General features: G+C 51.1%; 1 protein-coding gene across 1 annotated transcript in view; it reads left to right on the top strand.

The window, feature by feature from the left end:
* Window positions 1-22,140, top strand: part of JPH2 (junctophilin 2) — a 65,474-nt gene that overhangs the window by 31,337 nt on the left and 11,997 nt on the right. The gene's annotated exons all lie outside the window — the stretch shown is intronic.

Here is a 22,140-nt window from a genome sequence, read left to right on the forward strand (position 1 = left end):
ATCACCGACATCTGACCAGCCTTGGAATGCACTGGAAATATGATGCCAGTCCATCTGGGTCTTTGCAAGGGACTGACTCTTGGCATTTACTGTCAAGAGGTATCTTGCTGGTTTCTCTCCCCCAATACTCAAGTGCTCAAGGGGTGGGCCACCTGTGTTCTAGTCCTGGATTTGAATGGATTAATGCAAACAAGTAGCAATCCAAACCACCCCTGTCTAATGTCCCCCAATCATATATGTTCAATAGATATTTAAGAATAATTGTTGCAAGGGGCACCAGATTGCTAGCCTGCTGCCTGTCCTTGCTCGTACAGACCCACATCTGTGGGTTAAATTCCTGCAAGTGGAATTGCCAAGTCATAAAGAATGTGTTTTCATGATTACCAGAAACCAACTAACCTCCTAAAGGGTTGCACTGCATTTATACCCTCCCCTCACCACCGCCAGTGCTCAGGAGGACAATTTCCTCACACCCTCACCAACACCATGTATTATCAGTCTTTTGCATCTTTGCCAAATTATTTGAAGACAGTCAGGTGTTCCGTAAACCCAGTGACCACCGTGAACTACCCATGCTCATAGAGGGAAAAGCTTGTCCTTGGCTTGCCTCCTGGTTCTTCCCGGATGTGGGGTTCCATTGAGGGGGATTCAATTCCCCGGAGATGGCCTTGAAATGTTGGAGAGGCCCCTGACACTCGACTTCTGCCCTCCGTCACTTCCCTCCTTGGAGAATGGCCAGTGGACAAAATCTCTTTGCTCCCAGAGACTGAAGACTGGGGTAAATGGAATGTCCTGAGTTGTCAGAGTGGGACTCCTGTGACTTACACGAGGCAGCTGTGATTCCAAGGCTGGCCTCTGAGCTGAGTGGTCTGGGGAGAGAGAAGACCTTGCCTGGACCCCTGGCAGCAAGATGTTCGAACTGTGGGGCAGTGTACTTGGCGGTAGCCAGGCCTTCCGAGCTTAGAGAGTGGGAAACCTGAGAAGAGACCCAGCGAGCTGGAAGGCACCTCAGGGAGGACACAGCCCAATGTGTTCATTTCACAGATGGGGAAATTGAGGCCTGGAAAGGGATGGCCACCCGCCAGGGTCTTGCAGAGAGAGGGGCCAAGCAGAAAGAGAGAGAGAGAGAGAGAGAGAGGCATGGCTGGAGGGCTCTGGTGAAACCTCAGTTGACTGCTGGGTCACATTTAGTAAATCAGCTAGGAAGAGCGTAGGGCTCTAGAAGATGGAAAGGAATGTTTTTCTCTCCTGACCCTTAGCCCTATGAACTGGGCTTACAGTTCCTCTCCAGAACCTTTCCAGCTTGATTTATTGTTTTAGCCCCAATAGTAGACTCAGAGAATAGAAAGGCCAATAGCCTGCACATTTGGGAGAAAAATGGCGCTTTCTACCAATGCAAGTGTTTCCCCGCATCCCAGTGGAAAGGCCGACTTGGCCCCTGACCCTGACCCTGAGCTCCAGCAGCACAAGGGAGTCAGGGGTCTGTGCCAGAAGGGCCAGGACACAGGGTGTTGGAATAACAGTGACAGAATGAGAATGACAGGGGCTGCTATAGAGTAAGTGGTCAAGGGCTCAGCTCCGGGGTGGGCTGCCTGCGTTCTAGTCCCGGACACTGGCTGGCTGCACAGGCAAGTGACTTCTTCTGAAGCTTTCTGCACCTCCCTTTCTGTGTCTCTAAGATGGGATCATGGGAGCACCTGCATTATGGGGCATACGACAGGATGGTGCTTAGGACAGTGCCCATTCTCCCCACCGCATGCCAGGCTCTGTGCCGATACCCTTTATGTGCATCATCTCATTTAGTCCTCATGAGGGAGGGATTGTTTATATGTAATAAATAACCCATTTCATAGGCGAGGAAACTAACGAGCCCAAAGGCCCAACTCTAGGCTTTGAATTCTCAGATCCAGACTGGGCCCCCTAAGCCACAGTTGGAAAAGGATGTCCTTGAACATTTCAAGTCATTATCCTGCCAGCTTGATATTCTGCGCCGGGAACTTGGTGCCTGGCCATTCCTTTTTGCCCAGCAGAGCAGTTGAGACCATAGGCTGGGGAGATGGAGAAATTGAGGCTCAAATCCCACATTGTTACTTGGCTGCGTGTCCTTGATCTTCTGAGCCTCACGTTCCTCATCCGTAGAATGGGGACAGTGTCGGCCTTGCCTCGCGGGTTATGGTGAGGATTCCATGGGGTGATGCGCACAGAGGGCTTGCATGGTCTTGGTGCTCAGCAGGTGCTTGGTGTGTAGAGGCCGTGGCCTGTTCTATCATCGGAAACTCAGGCGAGTAGAACATGGAGAGGCCATCAGGCTCTTCCTCCAAGCTCCTCTTTCCCAAGTGCAAGCCACTTTGCTCCCCTGGGTTTCCAAAGCCCAATCCAAGTTCCAGTTGACTTCCTAAGTCCACACCAGTGAGTCCTGCCATTGGGAGAGGAGATAAAAATAAAGCCCAGTCTTCCAATCCTTCAAGTAAACACCCAGCTCTCTAAAAATAGCGCCTTTGCAACTGGGCCCCAGAGCCAGGCTGGACTTGAGGGATGGAACTTGGCGGAGCTGGTTCTCACAGCCAGGCAGGCTCAGGCCAAGCTTCCACATCACCCACCTTGCCACCGAGCCTCTGGTCCTGAGAGGGATGCAAGTGTCCCTAGACCCTTCCCTCTGTCTCCATGGCCACCAGCTTAGTGTTGGCCACCAGCCCCTCTTGCTGCACCACTGAAAGGGCCCCTCACCAGCTCTTCACTCCTCTTGCCCTGTACTCTCCTCTGCACGACAGCTGGAGTGAGTTTTTTTTTTTTTTAAAGATTTTATTTATCTATTTGACAGACAGCTCACAAGTAGGCAGAGAGGCAGGCAGAGAGAGAGAGAGAGAGAGGGAAGCAGGCTTCCTGCGGAGCAGAGAGCCCGATGCGGGGCTCGATCCCAGGACCCTGAGATCATGACCCGAGCCGAAGGCAGCAGCCCAAACCACTGAGCCACCCAGGCACCCCTGGAGTGAGCTTTTATAAATGTAAGCTGGAGCATGCCACTTTGGTAAGCAGAACTTTCCTGGGGCTCTTAGTTTGGGTTCCCCTGAAAGCAGAGCTTGAGGCAAGGATTTGGGTGCAGAGAGCTGAGGTGGGAGGTAATGCAGGAAGGAGAAGGTGAGGGGGCGGTGAATGGGTAGAGTAGAAACAGGGAAGAAGGAAGAACCAGTCTAAGTGCATGTTATAGAAGCATCAGTGTAGGCTGCAGGGAGTGGTTTGGGCTGGGTCCTCAGTACAGAACCCCCACAAGACTGTGCACCTGGGGGATGGAGGGTGGGTGGACAAAACCCTGTCTCCTTCCCCCACTCTAGCCCCCCACTTCACCAAAGACATCCCCTGGGGACATAAATCTTCCTCCACTCCCTGGTGTGCTTGCACTTGGGGGCATGGGGCCTCCTGGGCCTCCTGCAGCATCAGAGCAGACTCTGGGCAGAAAGCAGAAAACTGTGCACCAGCCGTGCTAGGGGGATGTTTTCATATGTGGAACTTGCTTCCACAGCAGCGGGTGAGATTACGAGAAGATTGAGGAGACGTGACATGGGGTCAGGTATATCTGCTTATAAGAAGTTTCAGATTTCTGACTTTGGCCTCTAAGCTGGCTCCAGCTTACCCCACCAGCCCCATCTCACGCTGCCCTCCCCATCACTCCCCTTCAGCCACAGCTCCTCCAAAGGGCCGTTCTCTTTTCTGCCTTCGTACATCCTGTTCTATTTGCCTGCAGTGGTCTTCCCTTAATCTTTAGCTTGCTAACACCTTGTCGTCATCAGGCCTCACTCAACGCAGACGTTTCTTCCTCAGAGCTCCCTTCTCGTTCGGGTTCCCTGTGTTAGGTGCCCCTCCCTCAACTGCTACCACCCCCTGCCATTGTCCGAACTCGTCCCCATCTTCCCTAGGTTGTATATGGAGGTATGCCAGCCATGGTCACTGCTAGATACCAGCTCCTGGCATGGCACCCAGCACAGGGTGAGGCTCAGGACATAACATTAGGTCCCAAACATGTCACGATGGGAAGCGTCCTCTATTTGACTCATGTAAGCCTTCCTACACATTCAGCCGATATTTACTGAGCACCTTCTAGGGTCAGGTAGCGTTCTAGGCTCTTGGGGGGAAGAAAAGCTAAAGATTCCGGCTTTCTTGGAGTTGAAATTCTAGTTGAGGAGGCAAACACCACAGCTGACAGAGTAAGTACATGAGGGAGCTTGTTGGTGGGGGCGAGCTGCCTTTTCACCCACGTGGTCAGGTTTGGCCTCGCTGAGAAGTTGACACCAAGGAGATGAGAGGATCAGCAGTGGGGTGTCAGTGAGCTGAGCGAGGTGAAGGCTTCAGCATGGGAGCAGCAGGGAGGCAGCGGGAGAGGACAGTAGAAGAGCCCAGACCGAGTCTGGGGCTGGGGTGGGGACGGATCACTCTGTCAACATGGGAGCCACTGGCCACATGTGACAACTTAAATTTAATTTAGATGAAATTAAGTAAAGGGAAAGTTCCATTCTTTAGAAATGAAAAAGAAAGTTCCATTCTTTAGTTGCATAGGCACATGTCCAGTGCCCGATAGCTGCCGCCTCGGCGCAGAGGGAGCCCGTGTCCCCCACTGACGGCCCTATTGCACAGTGCCGGGGAGGGCCCTGCTGGTCATGGTAGGGCAGCAGCCTCACCCAGGCATAACTGGGCACACATCCTGGGGTCCTTTCCTCACCTCCCAAAGTGGGTATGATTAAAGCAAGCAAGGCTCAGCCAGGATCAGAGCACCTTTCCCGTCATCCGTGCCAGGCGGCCCTGCAGTCACGGCCTCTGCATCTCTGGGCGTAGGAGACACCCCTCCTGGGAAGGTCCAGGCGAACTTTGACGTTTGGGTTTGCTAAAACCAGAAGAATGATCTGCTCTCTGTGGCTTCTGAGCACCGGTCCCAGTTAGCCCAGTTAGCTGCGGGACTGGACCAGTTAGAATGGCGTTCAGCTGCTGGGGACACAGCCTGCCTCTAGTGTCTTAACCATTGGGTGGACCTCACATGAGATCAGGGAGGCAGGGCCAGGGGTCGCAGCAGCCCCAGGATGCCCACAGGGACCCATCTCCAGGTGTCTTTCCCTTCTGCCCTCCTGAGAGCGTGGCCTCTGTCGTTCTCCAAGACGGCCACTGCACCCCTAGCTTCACCTCTGCGTCCCAGAGTTGAGGCCACAAAGCAACAGCTTCCCTTCATGGGGGAGTGAATCCCACCCCAGGGATTTACATTTTATTCTCCAGAGTGGATCTCATGGCCTTCCCTGTGTGCAAGGAGTCTGGGAAGATGAATATTTTTAGCCAGACATGTTTTCCTATACATGGGAGTGGGGAAGGTGGAGGAAGTGGATATTTGGTGAGTACCTGGCAATGTCTGCTCTGTAAAAACTGTAAAACCCTTCTTAACCACCCCAGGGTTCCTCTCCAATCTAAGCTGATGCAAGCCCTTCCCCGGCCTCTGCCTTCGAGGGTCTGCTCTGCTTTTCCATCAGCCGGGATCGCCAAGGTGTTTCCACAGTCCCAGCAGTCATGCCAGGGAGCCTCTCTTGATGTCTCGAGTAGGGGTGTGGAGTGGCACCCAGATGGGAAGGAGGGGTGCAGCGGAATCCGTCTCCAGAGCCACCTTTGGCCAAGCCACATCACTTGTGGGGGCTATCACATTACTGATGAGCGCTGTTCCCGTCAGCCCTGGCTCGGGCAGCTGTATCTGGAAAGGGGTGTTATCCTGAGATCATGGAAGCCCACTACCTATACTGTACCCCACAGGGCTTGCCAGAAGCCTGGCTGAGAGGGTGGGGGTGAGGGGGCCCTGAGCTCTGACCCACCCGGTAGAGAGTCAGAAATGCTACCGATCAGGCCCTCCGGAAGGGGATTTGTCGGGGTAAACCTGGGGCAGGCTCCGTGCCGGCGCAGTTCTTCCCTGACGACCCCAGCTGGGGTGGATGTAGAGATAGTCCTCATGCAGCAGAAGAGCCATCCTGGAACCAGAATGATTTCTTCCTTTATTTTTTAAAATAGGCTACATGTTCCTGTAGTTCAGAACGCCACTGTTATAAAACTGTGGAGTCCGCTTCCCTCCCTGTCCTCCGTTGAGGACACCTCCACACCCCACGGCAACCGTTGTTTGCGGTTTCTTCCCTTTCCTTCCGGTGAACGCTGTGCGTACATGAAGGTGCATTCCATGAAATTGACCATGTCCGACCTACAAAATGGCAATTTCATGCGGTTCCACTTAACACGAGCAAATGCATACTTGAATTTCCTATTTTCTCTTGCTTACACAAAAGGTAACGTTTAACACATACTATTCTGAACTTTTTTTTTTTTTTAAGATTTTATTTATTTGACAGACAGAGATCACAGGTAGGCAGAGAGGCAGGCAGAGAGAGAGAGAGAGGAGGAAGCAGGCTCCCTGCTGAGCAGAGAGCCCGATGCGGGGCTCGATCCCAGGACCCTGAGATCATGACCTGAGCAAAAGGCAGAGGCTTTAGCCCACTGAGCCACCCAGGTGCCCCCTATTCTGAACTTTGATTTCTTCTCTGCTGTGTCTGTATTGGAGATCTTTCCGTATCTTCCCCAGAAAAGACCTTTGTCAGCTTTTTTTTTTTTTTTTTTTAAACACCTGCATCTTATTTCATTATATAGCTGGGTCATCATTTGTTGAATCCGGACCTTCTTGCCTGAACATGATCATTAGGGTTGTTTCCAGAATTTTGCTTTGTTAAATAAAGCTGGACACTCATCATTTCATCCGCGGGATATTCTATCTCTAGGATAAGATCCCCGACGGGCAATGACTCGATCGGAGTCTGTCTGTAGTCATTGTCCCATTTTATCTTCCCATCCACGTAGAACGAGGGGGAGAGGCCTCTGCCACTGACGTGCTGAGTGACCCTGGCAGGTCCCTGCCTCTGTGGGTCTCTGTTTCCTGGAGCACTGAGCTCTCCTTTACTTGGCCTTGGGAAAAACAGCCAGCCCAGATCCGTCACCTTGCGTGGCTTTTCCCACGCCCCAGCCACACACAGCTGCCACGTTCAGCTATTGTTGCCGCAGCTCCTTTGGGAGATGATTTCAACCCCAGCCAAGGCCACGAGAGCCCGACGAGATCAGCATGGAAGGGCCGGCAGAGGACCACAGTCAAAGGCTCAGAGATGAGACATCATGGGGTGAGGCAGGGTTTCCCGGATGCCAGTCGCTGATGTACCTTCGTAAGCCATGCTGTATCCACGTACCCTCTGGCTTATTATCTCTTTACTATTTAAAAAATATTTTTAATTTTTTAAACCTACATTTATTTTTTTAAAGGAACTTTTTACATCATTACCATAAATAGAAATCCAGCATTAGATAAAAAGTTGGGGGGGGGGGAGGCACATGCACATTACAAGAAAAAGAAAAACATCATTAAACCATCCTTCAGATGGTTGCTCATAAAAAACTCAGATCAAGGCTGCTTGCTGCTGTGCTCTCTCTGCTAAACAATGGAATATAAGAGACTTATTAAAGATACACAAATAAGCACCAAAGGAGACTTTCTCATTGATGAAATCAGGGTGGTTGATTTTTAATTTTGGAAGACCAGCATTGGGGCGCCTGGGTGACTCAGTCAGTTAAGTGTCTGGTTGTGATGGGATCAAGCCCCACATTGGCCTTCTGCTCAGTGGGAAGTCTGCTACTCTCTCTCCTTCTGCCTGACTCTCTGCCAACTTGTGCGTTCACGTGCTCTCTCTCTCTTGCTGTCAAATGAATAATAAAATCTTAAAAAAAAAAAAGTAACAGTGTTACCTAATGAATGTCCTGGTGTCACTTGTCATTTGGGTCCCAAGTGCTAGTATTTCACAGATACAGACATTGGCCTGAAGAGACAGGTTTCTCCTCTCTGTCGTCCCGGAGTCTCAGGGAGAGAAGGAAAGCCAATTTTGAAGGGTCTGTGCTCTAGGAACGAGATTCTGTGGAGTTCTGGGTGAGAGGCACCCATGTTAAGGCAGCCTTGCACACAGCAGACATTTACTCATTGCTTGTCAGTAACTGACTTCCTTCACATGTGGGGCTGTGGAACAGATCAAGCCTAATTTTACTTCCCACCATGGAAAGTTCAAAATCGGTGCTCTCGTCGGCGGGCAGCGCGCTCTCCAGCAGTTCGGAGGCCCAGCCCTCTTCCACCTCACGGTTCTGCCGTCCTCAGCACTTGGCTTCCAAGGTCCTCATGCTCTTCTGCATGAAGCCAGTGAAAAGGAAAAACACACAGAATAAATGCAAGTGGGTAGTGTTTATTGGCCAGGCCAGGAAGGAGGGTTCGTCCTGTCCTCTTAATTTCCATTGGTCAGAGGCCAGTCCCACGGCCATGCCTTCCTGCAAGGGTCGCTGGGGAACAGTCCCGGCAGGCGTGTGCCCAGAAGAAGAGGAAACTGGTCTGATGAACGGACTAGTCTCAGCCATGCTCCGTGACCATGACCTTCGAGGTCCTTTATCATCTGCCTTTCTAGGTCCTTGTTCACTCATGACATTGACATTGTCAGGCTGAACTTTTCCCAGATTCTTAAACTGTGTGTGTGTGTGTGTTTTAGTCTTTTTTTTTTTTTTTAAGATTTTATTTATTTGACAGACAGAGAGATCACAAGTAGGCAGAGAGGCAGGCAGAGAAAGGGGGCGGGAAGCAGGCTCCCCGCTGAGCAGAGAGCCCGATGTGGGGCTCAATCCCAGGACCCTGAGATCACGACCCGAGCCGAAGGCAGAGGCTTAACCTCCTAAGCCACCCAGATGCCCCTGTGTGTTTTAGTGTTAACAGCCCATGTGCTTTGGCTCTTGCACTTGCCTCTTTGCAGAAAACCCATTTCTGACTTCTTTCCTGTCTTCTCTGCTGGACCAGCTTACAGGAACGTGAAGACTAAGACCACAGCCTCAGAGCTGACAGTAAGACTCTGTCACTTTCCAAGGACGACACTCAGGGAGAAGAGGGGCCCTCTTCTGCTCCCCCACCTCCTTCATAGAGCAAACTGCAGGTTTCCTTTCGTACACAGACGCCACTCCTCGAATTGTCCTGCAGTAGGTAGGAGAGCCGCAGTCAGGGATGACAGACCTCAAGAGCTTTTTGTCAACACAGCTAGGAACCTGTTTTTCAAAGGGGGTCACAGAAATTGTCCAGGGAGGAGGTGAAACGCAACGGTCTGAATCTGCTCAGTTAAGGTTTTGTAGTTCACGTCAAATCTGAGAAGTCGCATCCTGATGAAGTAGCTCTAGGGGGTGGTGTGGGCAGGTGGGAAACCCGCTTCCTTGAGTCCGGTGGCCTCCATGATGGGAGTACCGCCACTGTGGCCCATTTCATGCTACCCAAGTGCCATGCCCGTGTGCAGAGCCGGGCAGAGCGGTGACAAGATTGGCTCCTGTGCACAGCTAACCCGGCGCTTGGTTCCTCCATCCTGCTCTGCACGCGGCCAGAGCCCAGCTGTCAGCATCTTGTTCCTTCCGGGCTCCCAGCTCTAGAGGCCTGAGCATCCCAAAGTGGAGTATTTTCCTGTCGGTCTTCTCTGCTAATCTATAGCTTCCTACGGCCTGGGCTCTACTCTTTATATCCCGTTGCCTTGTTGGAGATCTGCACCTGGGAGGCACCCAGGAAATGCTTCCAGAAGGCGGGCAGAGAAAAGGGTGGACCAGGTGGGGTTGAAGAGCCCATTGAGGGAGGCAGTTCCTGCTCTGGGACTTGCTGGCCGCGGGATGCCAGGCACATCCTTCACCTGGCTGGGCCTGTTTCCCCGTCTGTGCACAAATCTCCTTTCTCCTCCTCCACTCCAGCTGGGCCAGGCCGACCGCTGCATAGAAATGATGATAATCATAGTAACGGCTGCTCTCTATTTGTTCAGCAAAGTTCTGTGAAGCACCTACTCTGGGCCTTGCCCTGTTCTAGGTGCTGGGGATTCAGCAATGAACAAAACAGACAAAAATGCCTTCCTCATGGAGCTTGCTCCCGCATTTGCAGCATACCCACAACTGAACACAACTGAACGGAAGCTCCCAGGCACCATCTCTGTTTCCCGCAAGCTGAAGGGTGACGGTGTAATTAGCTCCGTTTTACGGCTGCAGGAAGTGAAGTCGAGTATGGTTGTGGAGTTGCTGGAAGTCAGCCCCTACGTAGGGAGCAGAGATGGGACTCGGACCCTGGGACCTGGTCCTAGGACATGGTTCTTAGCCACCACAACATGCCCTCCCCTCCGCACAGGCCCCCTCCTGCCCACCTCTCAGCCTTTGCTCAGGCAGATCCCCATACCCTTCCCAGGGTGCCCTCTCTGCACTGGGTCTGTGCCTGTGAACACCTCCCTCGGGCCGCCTGCAGCCTGACTCCTCCCTGACAGCGTCTTTTGAGTGTCTCGAGCCTTGTCTCCAAATCCTTCCTGAGGAAGTATAGCTCAGTGGTAGAGCATTTGACTGCAAATCCTTCCTGGTTGTCCGGCCAGCCGTGGTTGGTCACCAGGAAGGGAATCCTTTGCTGCTTTATTTTGCTCTCCTGGGACACTGCTTTCCCCTCCCCATTCTTGCCACATACCCTGCCCCCACCCCAGGGCCCAGGCATGGACCCACATGAAGAGCTCAATAAACAGCTCCTAATTCAAGCATCGAAACCCTTGATATTTCTTTGGTCTCAGGACCAAGTCTCAGTTTTAATTGCCTTCATTGTCTGGGTGTTTTTTTTTTTTTTCTCCCTGCACCTACTGTGTGCTGGGATGGTGTTCCGTGATGCAGGGCTCACAGAGGGACAGACACCATTACCAGTCTTCAGCCTCACTTGGCACCTCGGTGTGGTCAAGGCTGGGGTGATCCCTTGGCCCGGAATGCCTGGGCCAGACCTGCTTCACGCTGGGTACAATTATAAGCAACCTCCCGTTCACCCTCAGCTTCCCTGGTTTGGAGAGGCTCTCCGGTCACCCAAAACAAAGCCTGAGGACACAAGTCCTCTGACTGCTCTAAGCACTTTGCACATATCAGCACGTGCAATCCTCCCAACCCTGTGAGGCTGGTGTTATTTTTCACCCTTGCCACAGATGGGGAAACTTGAGGCACAGAAGCAAGAAAGTAGCTTGCTCAAGGTCACACGGCTTGGAAGAAGCAGGGCCAGTTTTCGAAGCCAGGTCATCTGTGGCCAGAGTTCCCGCTCAACCACTGCCTGAGCATGAACTTGTCTAAGAGGTCTGCCCTGATCCCATCTCTGGGCTAGCTGTGTTTCCCCTCCGCCACCCCATAGACTTATCCCAGTCAGGACTGCCATGACAGTTTTGTCAGAGGAAGACACCAGCAGGGTCAGCTTCCCCTCTGGAGCCTGGCACAGAGCCTGGGCCCAATAAAATCTCTGGACATGCTTTTTGAACAAAGGGATGTGATTCTCTGGGGCCGGGTTTGGTCCCTCCCTGGGGTTTTTCCTCCCCCTCCTTGTGGTGGCAGAGATGCCCAGCCCTCGGGACAGTTGTAGCTGCCTGGAATTCCTTCCCAAGATTCCTTATCAGTTTTCAGAGCAGCCTGGAGTAGGATAACGGGGGTGTGGGGGACACTGGGGGCTGCTCTGGAAAAAGCTGGAATGCCATAGGCGGAGCCCCACCTGGGGAGGGGCCGGAGGCGGGAGGTGGGGGAGGGTGCTGGCTGGGAGACCTCAGCTGTCACATTCCTCAGGCTCACAGAAAGCTCTCCTGGGCGCCTTGTCCTTATTTAGGCAGGAGATGTCTGCTGATTCGGGCCTGTGGGATGCTGTTGCTGGCTGGCTCACCATGCAGGGTGGGGGTAGGGAGTGTGCAGAGCACTCCTGGAGCCAAGTCTGTGGGCCCTTGGGCAGGCAGTCCAGGTGGGAAGTCCAACCCTTGGGGAGAAAAATCACTCTCTAAGTAATAATCCTGAAAATAGCAGTTACCATTCATGGGTACCTACTATGCACGAAGCACTAGGCAAGGCCCGTCTGTAAGCTCCAGGTGGAGAATTTCTCCTATTCATACTCCGTATCTGGCACATAGTTGGTACTTGTCACGAGAGAATGAAGACACACTTCACGTGCCACAGTTCACTTGATCCTGACACTAATTCTGATGGTGGCTAAGTGCTGTAATTAACCCATTTTATAGGTGGTAAGACTGGGATTTACAGAGGTTCCGTGATTTGGCAAAGGTCACGAAACTTGGAAGAGGAGTTGCTGGGGTTGGAAACCAGGTTCTCTGGTTCCAACGCGAACTCATGTTCCCACCTTCTTATTTTGGTGTCGTCCACCCTGGGATTCCTGGCTTTCCCCCTTTCTTCGCTGTGCAAGTTAGGGCCCATTGGACAACCTTTCCATCTTCGGTTTTCTCACCAGCAAAATGGGGATCGATAGTGATATCTACCTTCAGAAACCCTGGGAGGCCTAAGTGGAGTAACACATGCAGGGGTCTTAGCATCGTGCTCAGCGCAGAGTAGGTACCCAACAGGTGTTGTCTGTGAGTAATGTGGGGACGATGATGGCTCGTAGGGATTCCGCATCCTCCTGGCTAGACGGGACCCAAGCAGCAGAGTGAACAAAAGGTGGCGCCATTTCCCAGCAGGCTGTGTCGCCTCCTGGAACGCAGTGATGATGGGGGTGGGGGGGCCCACTGGAGAGAGCCATTCCTAGCCTGTCTGAAGCCTTGCAGGTTCCCAGAGCAAGAGACAGGAAGGGGTGTCTGGGATTTCCCCTCTGTTAATACCTAGTATGCAATCATGCCCTCATGTCAGCTTGATTGCCCAGGGTTTCCATGAGCACCTACTATGTGCCTAGGTCTGGGCTGGTCGCTGCTGCTGTCCCTCGAGAAGCCTGTGGCCACACTATGGAGTGGAGCAGAGTGAGTGTTGGAGAAACACAGATTCTGGAGCCAGACTGTCAGGATTCCCGTCCCTTGCTGGCTGTGTGCCCCTGAGCAAGTTATGGAAATGTCCAGAGCCCCAGGTTTCTCACGTCCAGTTGTTCATGTTTAGTGGAGTAATATGTGTGAGCACGTAGACGAGAGCCTCTCACATAGTACATGACCCTTCTAACATGTCTGCAACAGAGATAACAATCACCATGATTTATTTTTGATTATTGAAAAGCATCACATAGGGCTCTCCAGGCCTCAGTTTCTCCATCTTCTTACCGTATCGTTATCAAATGGGAAGAGATACTTTCTGAGGGTCCTTGCAGCTGTGTGAGTCTCACAGTCAACTATGTAATCCATAGCACACATTTACTGATGCGTACTTACCAAGCACCCGCTACGTGCTTGCTTCTGTTTTGATAGAAACACAACAGTGAAGCTTCTGCTCCTTTGGGGGGGCTCACAGACTAACTGGAGGAAGACAAAGTGACCTGGCAGCCAAGTGCAGGGGACTGTAAGAGCAGAGAGCTGACGTTCAGGGTAAGCTTTCCTGAGGAAGGTTCCTGAAGAATGAGTAGGAGTTCGCCAGATAAAGAGAAGGATGGAGGCGGGGGATGGGGGAGGGGACACAAATGTTCTCAGAAATGGAAGCAACCTGGGCGCAAGCCCCGGAGGTCAAAATAGTAGAGCACACGTGGGGACCTGGAAATTTCTGGCTGTCTGGAGGGCTGGTTTGCATTAAGACCAGAAGTTTGGCAAGAGCTAGATCATGAGGTCATACGCATAGCATAATAATGCCTTTCTACATTATCCTCCAGGCACGGGAAAGATGCAGAGGAGGCTTCCGCCGTGGGTCAAGATTACATTTACTGGGGTCGTCTCTGGGGAAGGCTTTCTGAAGCAGGTGGTGTGTAAGAAGGAAACTTACTTCCAGGTTTAGTATCCAGCTGGACATTCCAGGAACATCATCCCAGTTGCTAAGGTTTTTAAATATTCTGGTTGATACCAGTTTGCAGCCAGCAGTTGCCCTGAGCTCCCTATGTGCTCCCCACCTCCTGTTACTGCCCTGTACACTTGGCCTCTCACCCAGAAGATGGGGTTCTCCGGAACTGGCAACTACACGGTTAAGCACCTGGCATGCCTCTCTATGGTCAGTGCTCCCGACCCCCCCCTCCCGCCATAGCAGTGGCTCCATGTGTTTAATATCACTCTGCTGCATACACCTGAATCAGTCTTCCAGTTCCAAGAAAGCACCGGAGAACATCAGCTAGAGCTGGACCAGCTCAGGACACTTGGGTCTTATACCATTCCTTGCCCTGCAGGGGAGGCAGGGGAGACAGGACTAGCCACTAGGACCCATCCTGCAGGGCTGACACAGGCTTGGGAGCTGGGCCCACCTGGGATCTAGAGCACTTGCCAGCTATGTAGCTTTCCGTGTCTGTTGAGTGGACACACTAGTACTGGCCCTTAGGGTTGTTTTCAGGAATAAATTAAATCATACCTTTAAAAGTCCAAGCACTCAGATGCTAGGATGCTAAATGTACTTACTTACCTTATCTTGGAATGGGCATAGTATACACACATTTGAAAGATAGAAAAGCGTTGAATCAGTCAAGAGTCTTGGCATGAAGGGATATATTCAGAGAATTCAACTGCAGACAGTTTCACGAAGCTACTGGGTCCCCCCCCAACTTTATTGAGCTGTAATTGACATGTAACACTCTACACAGCGTGTCGATGTGACTCACTCACAGACGACAAAATGATCACCACCCTCGCATTAGCTACCACCACCTCCTGTGTGTCACGTAATTACCAGGTCTTCTTTCTGGTGTTAATATTTAAGACCGATTCTCTTTGTACCTTTTAAGTATATAATACGGTATACCTAACTGGAATCACCATGCTGTATATTAGGTCCCCAGAACTTATTCATCTTCTCACTGGAAGTTGGTACCCTGTGGGCACAAACTGAAAGGGATGTTGAGCTGCCCAGGGCCAGCGATGATGGGAAGCCACTAATTCGTGTCCTGGGTCTGAAGGGGCCAAGGGAGGAAATGTGTTACACTAGAGGCAGCGACTGTAAGCTGTGGAGGAGCGAGCCCTCTGGAAGAGGGACAGGGAATCAATACCCTGACCGCTCCGTCCTCCAGCCCTTGGCTGGCGCCCGTCATGGGCCAGACCCAGTTGGGAGCCGAAGAGCGAGGGCGCTGTGGATGCAGTTTCCCAGGGCACAGAGCAGGGTGCAGGCTGGCGTGGTGGGGCAGGGGGAGGAGACGGGGCATCCAGCGTAGAGGGGGGTGTGCATGTCTCCCCCCTTCCACCTCCTCCCCCGGCATCTAGTTTCCATCCCAGTAGGCAGCCTGTATTACCAATTTCATCCTATCCTTCCAGAAATAGCCCACATACAGAGGAGCAAATGCACTTGTTTGTCTACACAAGTGTTGCATATGATATCTAGTAATTTATACCTTGCTCTTTGACTTGACGTCTCAGGATTCACTCTGTTCTAAAGGCCTCGCTCATTCTTAGTACTGGCAGCATCAGGTCCTTCAGACGGCCATAGGATAACTGGGCGGACCAGTTCCCCGCTGCTAGCTTTGGGGTTGTGTCCAGGCTTCTGCAATTACAAACCGCATTGCCATAAATGCCTCTGAACACGTGTCTTTTGGAGCCCGTCTGTTGGCCAGATGCCCAGAAGAGAGATCACTGGCATAGAAAAAAATGTGGATGCGAAATTTCTAAAGGAAAACATTGAGCAATTTGAAATGATAAATGCGAACGTACAGAAACACTCCTCTAGTGCTCACCGTGTGGGCCGCTGCTCTGGACGCAAACTCCTTGAGTTCTCAGAGTAACCCTAGGGGGTAGTAAGGGGTCTCCCCCAAATTTCAACATGTTTGGGGAGAGAAGAGTTGTGGCCCTCCCCCAAGACCCCAAGGAGTTCACCAGCACCAGCTGGAGGTCTGAAAAGTCAACTCAATCCTGACATTATCTCCTGGGAGATAACATCAGATCCCACAAGTTAGGGGCTCAGTCCTGCAAGACGGTCTCCTTGTGCCATTTGCAAGTCCAAGATGTCGCCTGGGCTTCTGACCAACCAGCTGTAGAGAGGAGGTCCCAGCAAGCCTCCTCTGAGTTCAGTTGATTTGCTAGACTGTCTCACAGAACTCAGAGAAGTCATTTACTTCCTACTAGATGATTAGTTGATTATAAAAGGATCTAACTCAGAAACAGCCAGATGGAAGAACTGTGTAGGGCAAGATAGGGTGAAGGGTGCACAGCTTCTGTGCCCTCTCTTAAGTGTGATTCTTTTCCTGGATCTTCACCTGTTCACCAGCCCGGAAGCTCTACGAACACTGTCCTTTTGGATTTTTACGGAGGCTTCATTATAATAGCATGACGGATTAAATCATCGGCCATCGGTGATCGATTCAACCTCCAGCCCCTCCTCCTTCCCCCGAAATCACAGGGTGGGACTGAGAGTTCCAACCCTCCCTTCTTGGTCGGTTCCCCTGGCATCCAGCCTCCATCCTTAGAAGTTTTCCCAAAGTCGCCCCATTATCATAAAACTCAGTTGTGTTAGAAAGTGGTTTGTTAATGAATATCAAGACACCCATTTCGTTTTTATGACTCTGAAGTGATTTCAGGAACTGGGGACAAGACACCAGATATTGTGACCAAAAATGCTCCCATGGCTCTTAGCACTATGGGAATTCCAAGCGTTTTGGAAACTGTGAGACAGGAAACATGGACAAAGACCTAGTATATATAAGACGTATATTTTGGTCATCTGAATGACCAAATACGTACAGCTGACCCCTGATTAACACAGGTTTGAACTGAATGGGTCCACTGAAAGTCATGGATTTTTTTCAATAGATACAGTACAGTACTGGAAGTGTATTTTCTTTTCCTTACAATTTTAATAACATTTCCTTTCTTCTAGCTTACCTTCTTACAAGAACCCAGTATGTAGTATAGAGTGCATCTACAGAACAGGTGTTGATCCGCTATTTGTCTTATCAGTAAGACTTCCAATCAACACAAGCTGTTCACAGTTAAGTTTGTGGGGAATCCAGAGTTATACTTGGATTTTTTGACCATGAGGGGGATGGGCACCTAACCTCTGCGTTGTTCAAGGGCAGCTGGATTTCTTCTAAATCACAGTACTGCCGGCAGACCTGTTCTTGCGGGCCTTTGGACTGAGGGCCTCGGTTCTTCATTACCGTTGGCCGGAGGCTGTGGTAAGTTAATGAGGGTAATCCTTGCTGTGTGGACCTCCCCAACAAAGCCAGCAGGAGAAGCTGCTAGCAAGAGCGAAGTCGCTGTCTTTGATAAGCAAAGCATGGAAATGATATGCCATCACCCTTCCTGCGTTCTTTTATTTGAAGCCTAAGTTCAGCGCACGCACCAGGGGAGGGGATGGCACCGGGCTGCGGACACCAGCGGCCAGCTGGGAAATCGGCCTCATTGTTCAGAGCAGATGGATCCATCTGCAGAGAAGCAAAGCGATTTTTCCCCCGTCCACGAAGCCTAAGGTCTGACCCGGGGACTTAGGCCCAGCTGGGGTGGCTTCGGCTTCCACTTGAGCTCTGTCCCTCAACATGCAGTGTTTCTCGTGTTCAGAGGCCCGATGGAGACGGCTTGTGTACGCGGAAGCTCGTGGAGTCATGGTGCTGTTGCTTTCATGTTACTATTTTCACAGTTTCTAAAACTTAATTTCCAAACCTGGTATAAACTTTTAAAAAAGGAAACTTGTCTGTGCTGGTCTGAAGGTCTCTGCCAACTCACGCAGAGAGGCCGCCCAGCTGGCAGCCAGGCTCCGGCTAGGACTGCAGGACCCAGTCCGGGGTGGGGAAGGGGAGCACGGCCTGGGGTCCCCGCCCTGTCGTGTCACTTGTCACAGAAGCGCAGCCAGATCTCAGTCACATATAATCAGCTGGGCAGTTCCCAGCCTACTTGGGGAAGTAGGGTTATCACTGCTGGTAGCCACTAGCCCTGGGCTCTCTGAGACGGGCAGGGCTTCACACTGTCCCTGTGGGAACAGGCTGGGTGGCGGCCACTCGGCCCTTCTGCAAGGGGGGCTTGAACTGAGGCAGCACAGGGCATGCGTGGGTCAGCAAAGGCCTTGCTGCTAGGAAGCCCTGGAGGCATGTTCCAGCTGGCTCTAGCAGCCACCAGCGATGAGCCTCGGGCAGATGATTTCCTGAGCCCGCGTTTCTTCCCCCATAAAGTGAGTTGTCTTGAGGATGACACGAGAGCACACAAGTTGTTTTAGTTTCTGGTTGCTGCCATAACAAACCTCCACCAACGTGGGGCCCGAAGACAGCACGGATTTATTCTAGTATGCTTGTGGAGGTCGGAAGTCTGTGATCAGTCTCACCACACCACAGCCAAGGTCAGCGAGCTGGTTCTTTCCTCCTGGAGGCTCCAGGGGTGAATCCCATTCCCTGACTTGTCAGTCTCTAGTGGCCGCCCCCGGCCCTCCTCTGTTTTCACATCACACCCTCGGCGGCCAGTCTCTTCTGTCAACACCTCGCCTTCTCCTCGCCTGCTTCCTCTTATAAGGACACGCGTGATCACACAATCCAGCGCAATCCCCACATCTCAAGATCCTTAATCGCATCTGCAAAACTGCTTTGGCCATATAAGGTCACGTTCACAGGTTCCAGGGAATAGGAAGGGGATATCTTTGGGGCCATTACTCAGCCAAACACATAGGTCAAGTGTCTGGCACATAGTTAGCACTCAGTAAACTGCAATTCTTACTACTTTGCCTATGCCTTTTTGGCCAGGGCCAGGGCGGGGGGCAGCGGCGTACACCTGCTCACAGGTAGAGGAGACTTGCCAGCAGAACTGGAGGCTCTTTAAGAAGGGGAGAAAGGTCACTATAAAAAAGGATCTGGGAGAGGTCATGTCCATGGCCTGGGTATTTCAGGCTGGGTTTCCAAGGTGGGGAGGTTCTCTAGGGCCTGAGGAGGTGGTACCGACCACCCCCCCCCCCAACTAGAACAAAACCACCTTATCGGAATTTTTCAAGCTCTTGCATAGAGCCAACTATCTGCCACGTCCAGTTCCAGATGCTTTACTACAGCAGTTCACTGTCATCCCAACAGCCCCGTGAGGGCGGGGCTATTCCTGCCGCCATTTTACAGAGGGAAAAATCAAAGCACAGAGAACTCGTTTAGTCACCCGCGGTCACACAGCGGTGCTCCTTACCACCTCAAAATACCAAAACATTAGTAGCATTTTTTTTTTCCTTTTTAAAAAACAAAACCTGCCTATTCTCAAGACTTTTCTACAATGAAGCCATATCATTTTATACTCTATTTTATAACATATACTATAAAATAACCAAAGACAGATTATGAACTTGCGACCCACCAGGTGGCCTTTACGGCTGCCCTGTAGTCTCTGTTCTCATCCCAGGACCTTCCGTCTCCTCTCCTCTTGCCAGAGTCTCCTTCCTTCCATGTCTGGCTCCGCGTTCGTTATAATAGTAATGGGCACGTGACTTAAGTAATGGGCACGTGGCTCAATCTTCTCATTTGTACAACGGCGTTAGAGCCAACCTCACAGGGCAGCATGAACCCTTAGGTTAGTTCTCATTCTTTTCTTTTTTTTTTTTTTAAAGATTTTATTTATTTATTTGACAGACAGAGATCACAAGTAGGCAGAGAGGCAGGCAGAGAGAGAGAGAGAAGCAGGCTTCCTGCGGAGCAGAAAGCCCGATGCGGGGCTCAATCCCAGGACCCTGAGATCATGACCTGAGCCGAAGGCAGCGGCTTAACCCACTGAGCCACCCAGGTGCCCCAGTTCTCATTCTTTTCTTATTAGAAACAACACTTACAGATCTCCATGCAGGTACTAAAACTAGAAAGCTCTTAGAGGAAAATACAAGAGTAAACCTTTGTGACCGTAGATCAGGCAAAATCTTCTTGGATCTGACACCAAAAGCATAGGCAACAAAAGAAAAAAAAAAGATACTCTGGACATCATTAAAGACCATTATACTTCAAAGGGCACCATCGAGAAAGTGAGAAGACAACCCACAGGATAGAAAAACTCTTGCAATACGTGATTGGCAATAATATATTTGATGAACGACTTATATCTAGAATATATAAAGAACTTTTGCAACTCAATAATAAAAAAGACAAAAACGCAGTTTAAAAAAGGCAAAGGATCCAAATAGACATTTCCCCTCGAGAGATATACCGGTGGCCATGAAGCCCACGAACTGAAGCTCAGCATCCTTAGCCACGCTGGGATGGCGCCTCACAAACCACCATATGGATAAAAATGAGAAGCTGGATCTAGCAAGTGTTAGCAGAGATGTGGGGAAACGGGAGCCCTCAGATGTTAGGGGGAGGATGTCAAATGGTGCAGGCACTGTGGTAGGAGCCCGGCCGTTCCTCACCCGGAACACGGAGTTATCATACGACCCAGAAATTCTACTCCTAATTGTGCACCCAAGAGCAATGAACACATAGAACCACACAAAAAAAGTTGTGCACAAGTGCCCATGGCAACCAAGCGGTGAAAACAACGCAAACGCTAGAACAGGGGAGCTCAGCCTGCTTTGGGCTCGTGCGATAACATGGGTGGACCTTGAAACAGGGTCCAGAACGCATATTTATATCCCAGCTTGTGGGCGGTCCATAGAATTCTGAAGGGAATGGCTGGTAAGCGTTGTTACAATAGTAACAAAAACCATGATAATGAAAGCCAGTGTTTGTTAAAAGCTCATTTCAGACTCTCAGGAGCATAATGAAATACTAGCATCCCCATTTCCCAGTTGAGGAGACTGAGACCAGTGAGTCAAGGGCAGATACCTTGAATGTGATGCGTCTCTTATTTGTACTTCCCAGCAGGGACTTAAGCCCCATTTGCCAAATGAAGTCCTGGGGGTGGGTTGGGGTCGAGAAGAAGTTCCCCCATCAGGCAGGACTCCCTGACTGTACCCTTGCCTATGTCCTTGGTAGTCAGGGGGCTTTCTTCCAGCGAGCTATCCAGGTGGGTGTCTGTGTCCCCAGCTATGGTTCCTGCTCGTGATGACTCTGACCATGATTGTTCTGGAGGAAATGGCCACGGCCGGCCAGAGCTGTGGGCGAGGGGCTATTTTGGGAGAGGGCAGGGCAGCGGCATCCGAAGCATTCCCCACCTCAGGAAGACACTGGGCAGCACTGTCCCTGTCGACCTCCTCTGCGACCTCCAGAGAGGCTGGCAGAGGTTTAAGCTGGGGACTCCCGTTATCTGCCAAATGAAAAAAATCATTTTAATCTTTATTTAACAAATCAGTGGCATGTGGTCCATTTGGGATTTTTAGTCCTCTCCAAAAAAAACATGCTTATTTATTTTATTAACAACACCTTGTGGACTTCCTGTGTCCTGACCACTGCTGCAGGGGCCAGATGACTGGTCGTTCGTTACACCATTGCTCCGGTTGCTGCTGTTATTAGCCCCATTTTACAGATGAGGAGGTTGGGGTTCAGGGAGCTCAGACTTGCCGAACGGAGTAGGGGCAGAGGTAGGGCCCCACATCCCAGCTACCTAGCAGTTTAGAGACTGTGCTCTGTGCCCCCGTTCAGTCACTGGTTTTCAGGGGTGTTGTGTGGTGGACTTGGCAGGGCTGCCTTAGGCTATAAGTTCCTCAGGTGCCTGCTGGGTCCCATTCATCCCCATCCCTGGTCCCAGCCCATAGAGGACTTAGCCCAGAGTCAGTGGGAAAAGGGTGAGACCTTGGTATAATGGGTATGAGCTTGGACCGATGCACTTTTCTAGCTGTGTGACCTTGAAAGACGAACTCCACCTCTCTGAGGTCATTTGTGTTAAGGTGACACAGAGCTGGGCACAAAAAAACTCAACAAATAACAAATTAATATTGTTAGTAGTAGTAGAAGAGACAGTTACTGAGTGAATATATTAAAACAGGCATCAGCGAACTGTTTTACTTTGTAAAAGACCAGATGGCAAACATCTTTGGCCTTGCCAGTCACAGTCTATGTGGCAACTACTTCACTGTAGACAGTGTGTCCACAAGTGGGTGTGGCTGTGTTACAATAAAACTTTATTTATATGGACACTCAACTGTGAATTCCATGTAATTTTCATGTGTCAGAAAATATTACTCTTGTTTTTTTTTTTTTTTTCCAAGTTCAGCCATTCAAAAGTGTATAAACCAGTCTTAACTCACCGACAGTATGGCCACTGGCGGTGGGCTCTGGTGGGGGGCCTGTTGGCTGCAGTGTGCCAACCCCTTGCACTAGAACGTGAGCTC

Source organism: Mustela putorius, unplaced genomic scaffold (assembly GCF_011764305.1).
Source record: "Mustela putorius furo isolate JIRA1106 unplaced genomic scaffold, ASM1176430v1.1 tig00000592_pilon_pilon_pilon, whole genome shotgun sequence".
Taxonomy (NCBI): domain Eukaryota; kingdom Metazoa; phylum Chordata; class Mammalia; order Carnivora; family Mustelidae; genus Mustela; species Mustela putorius.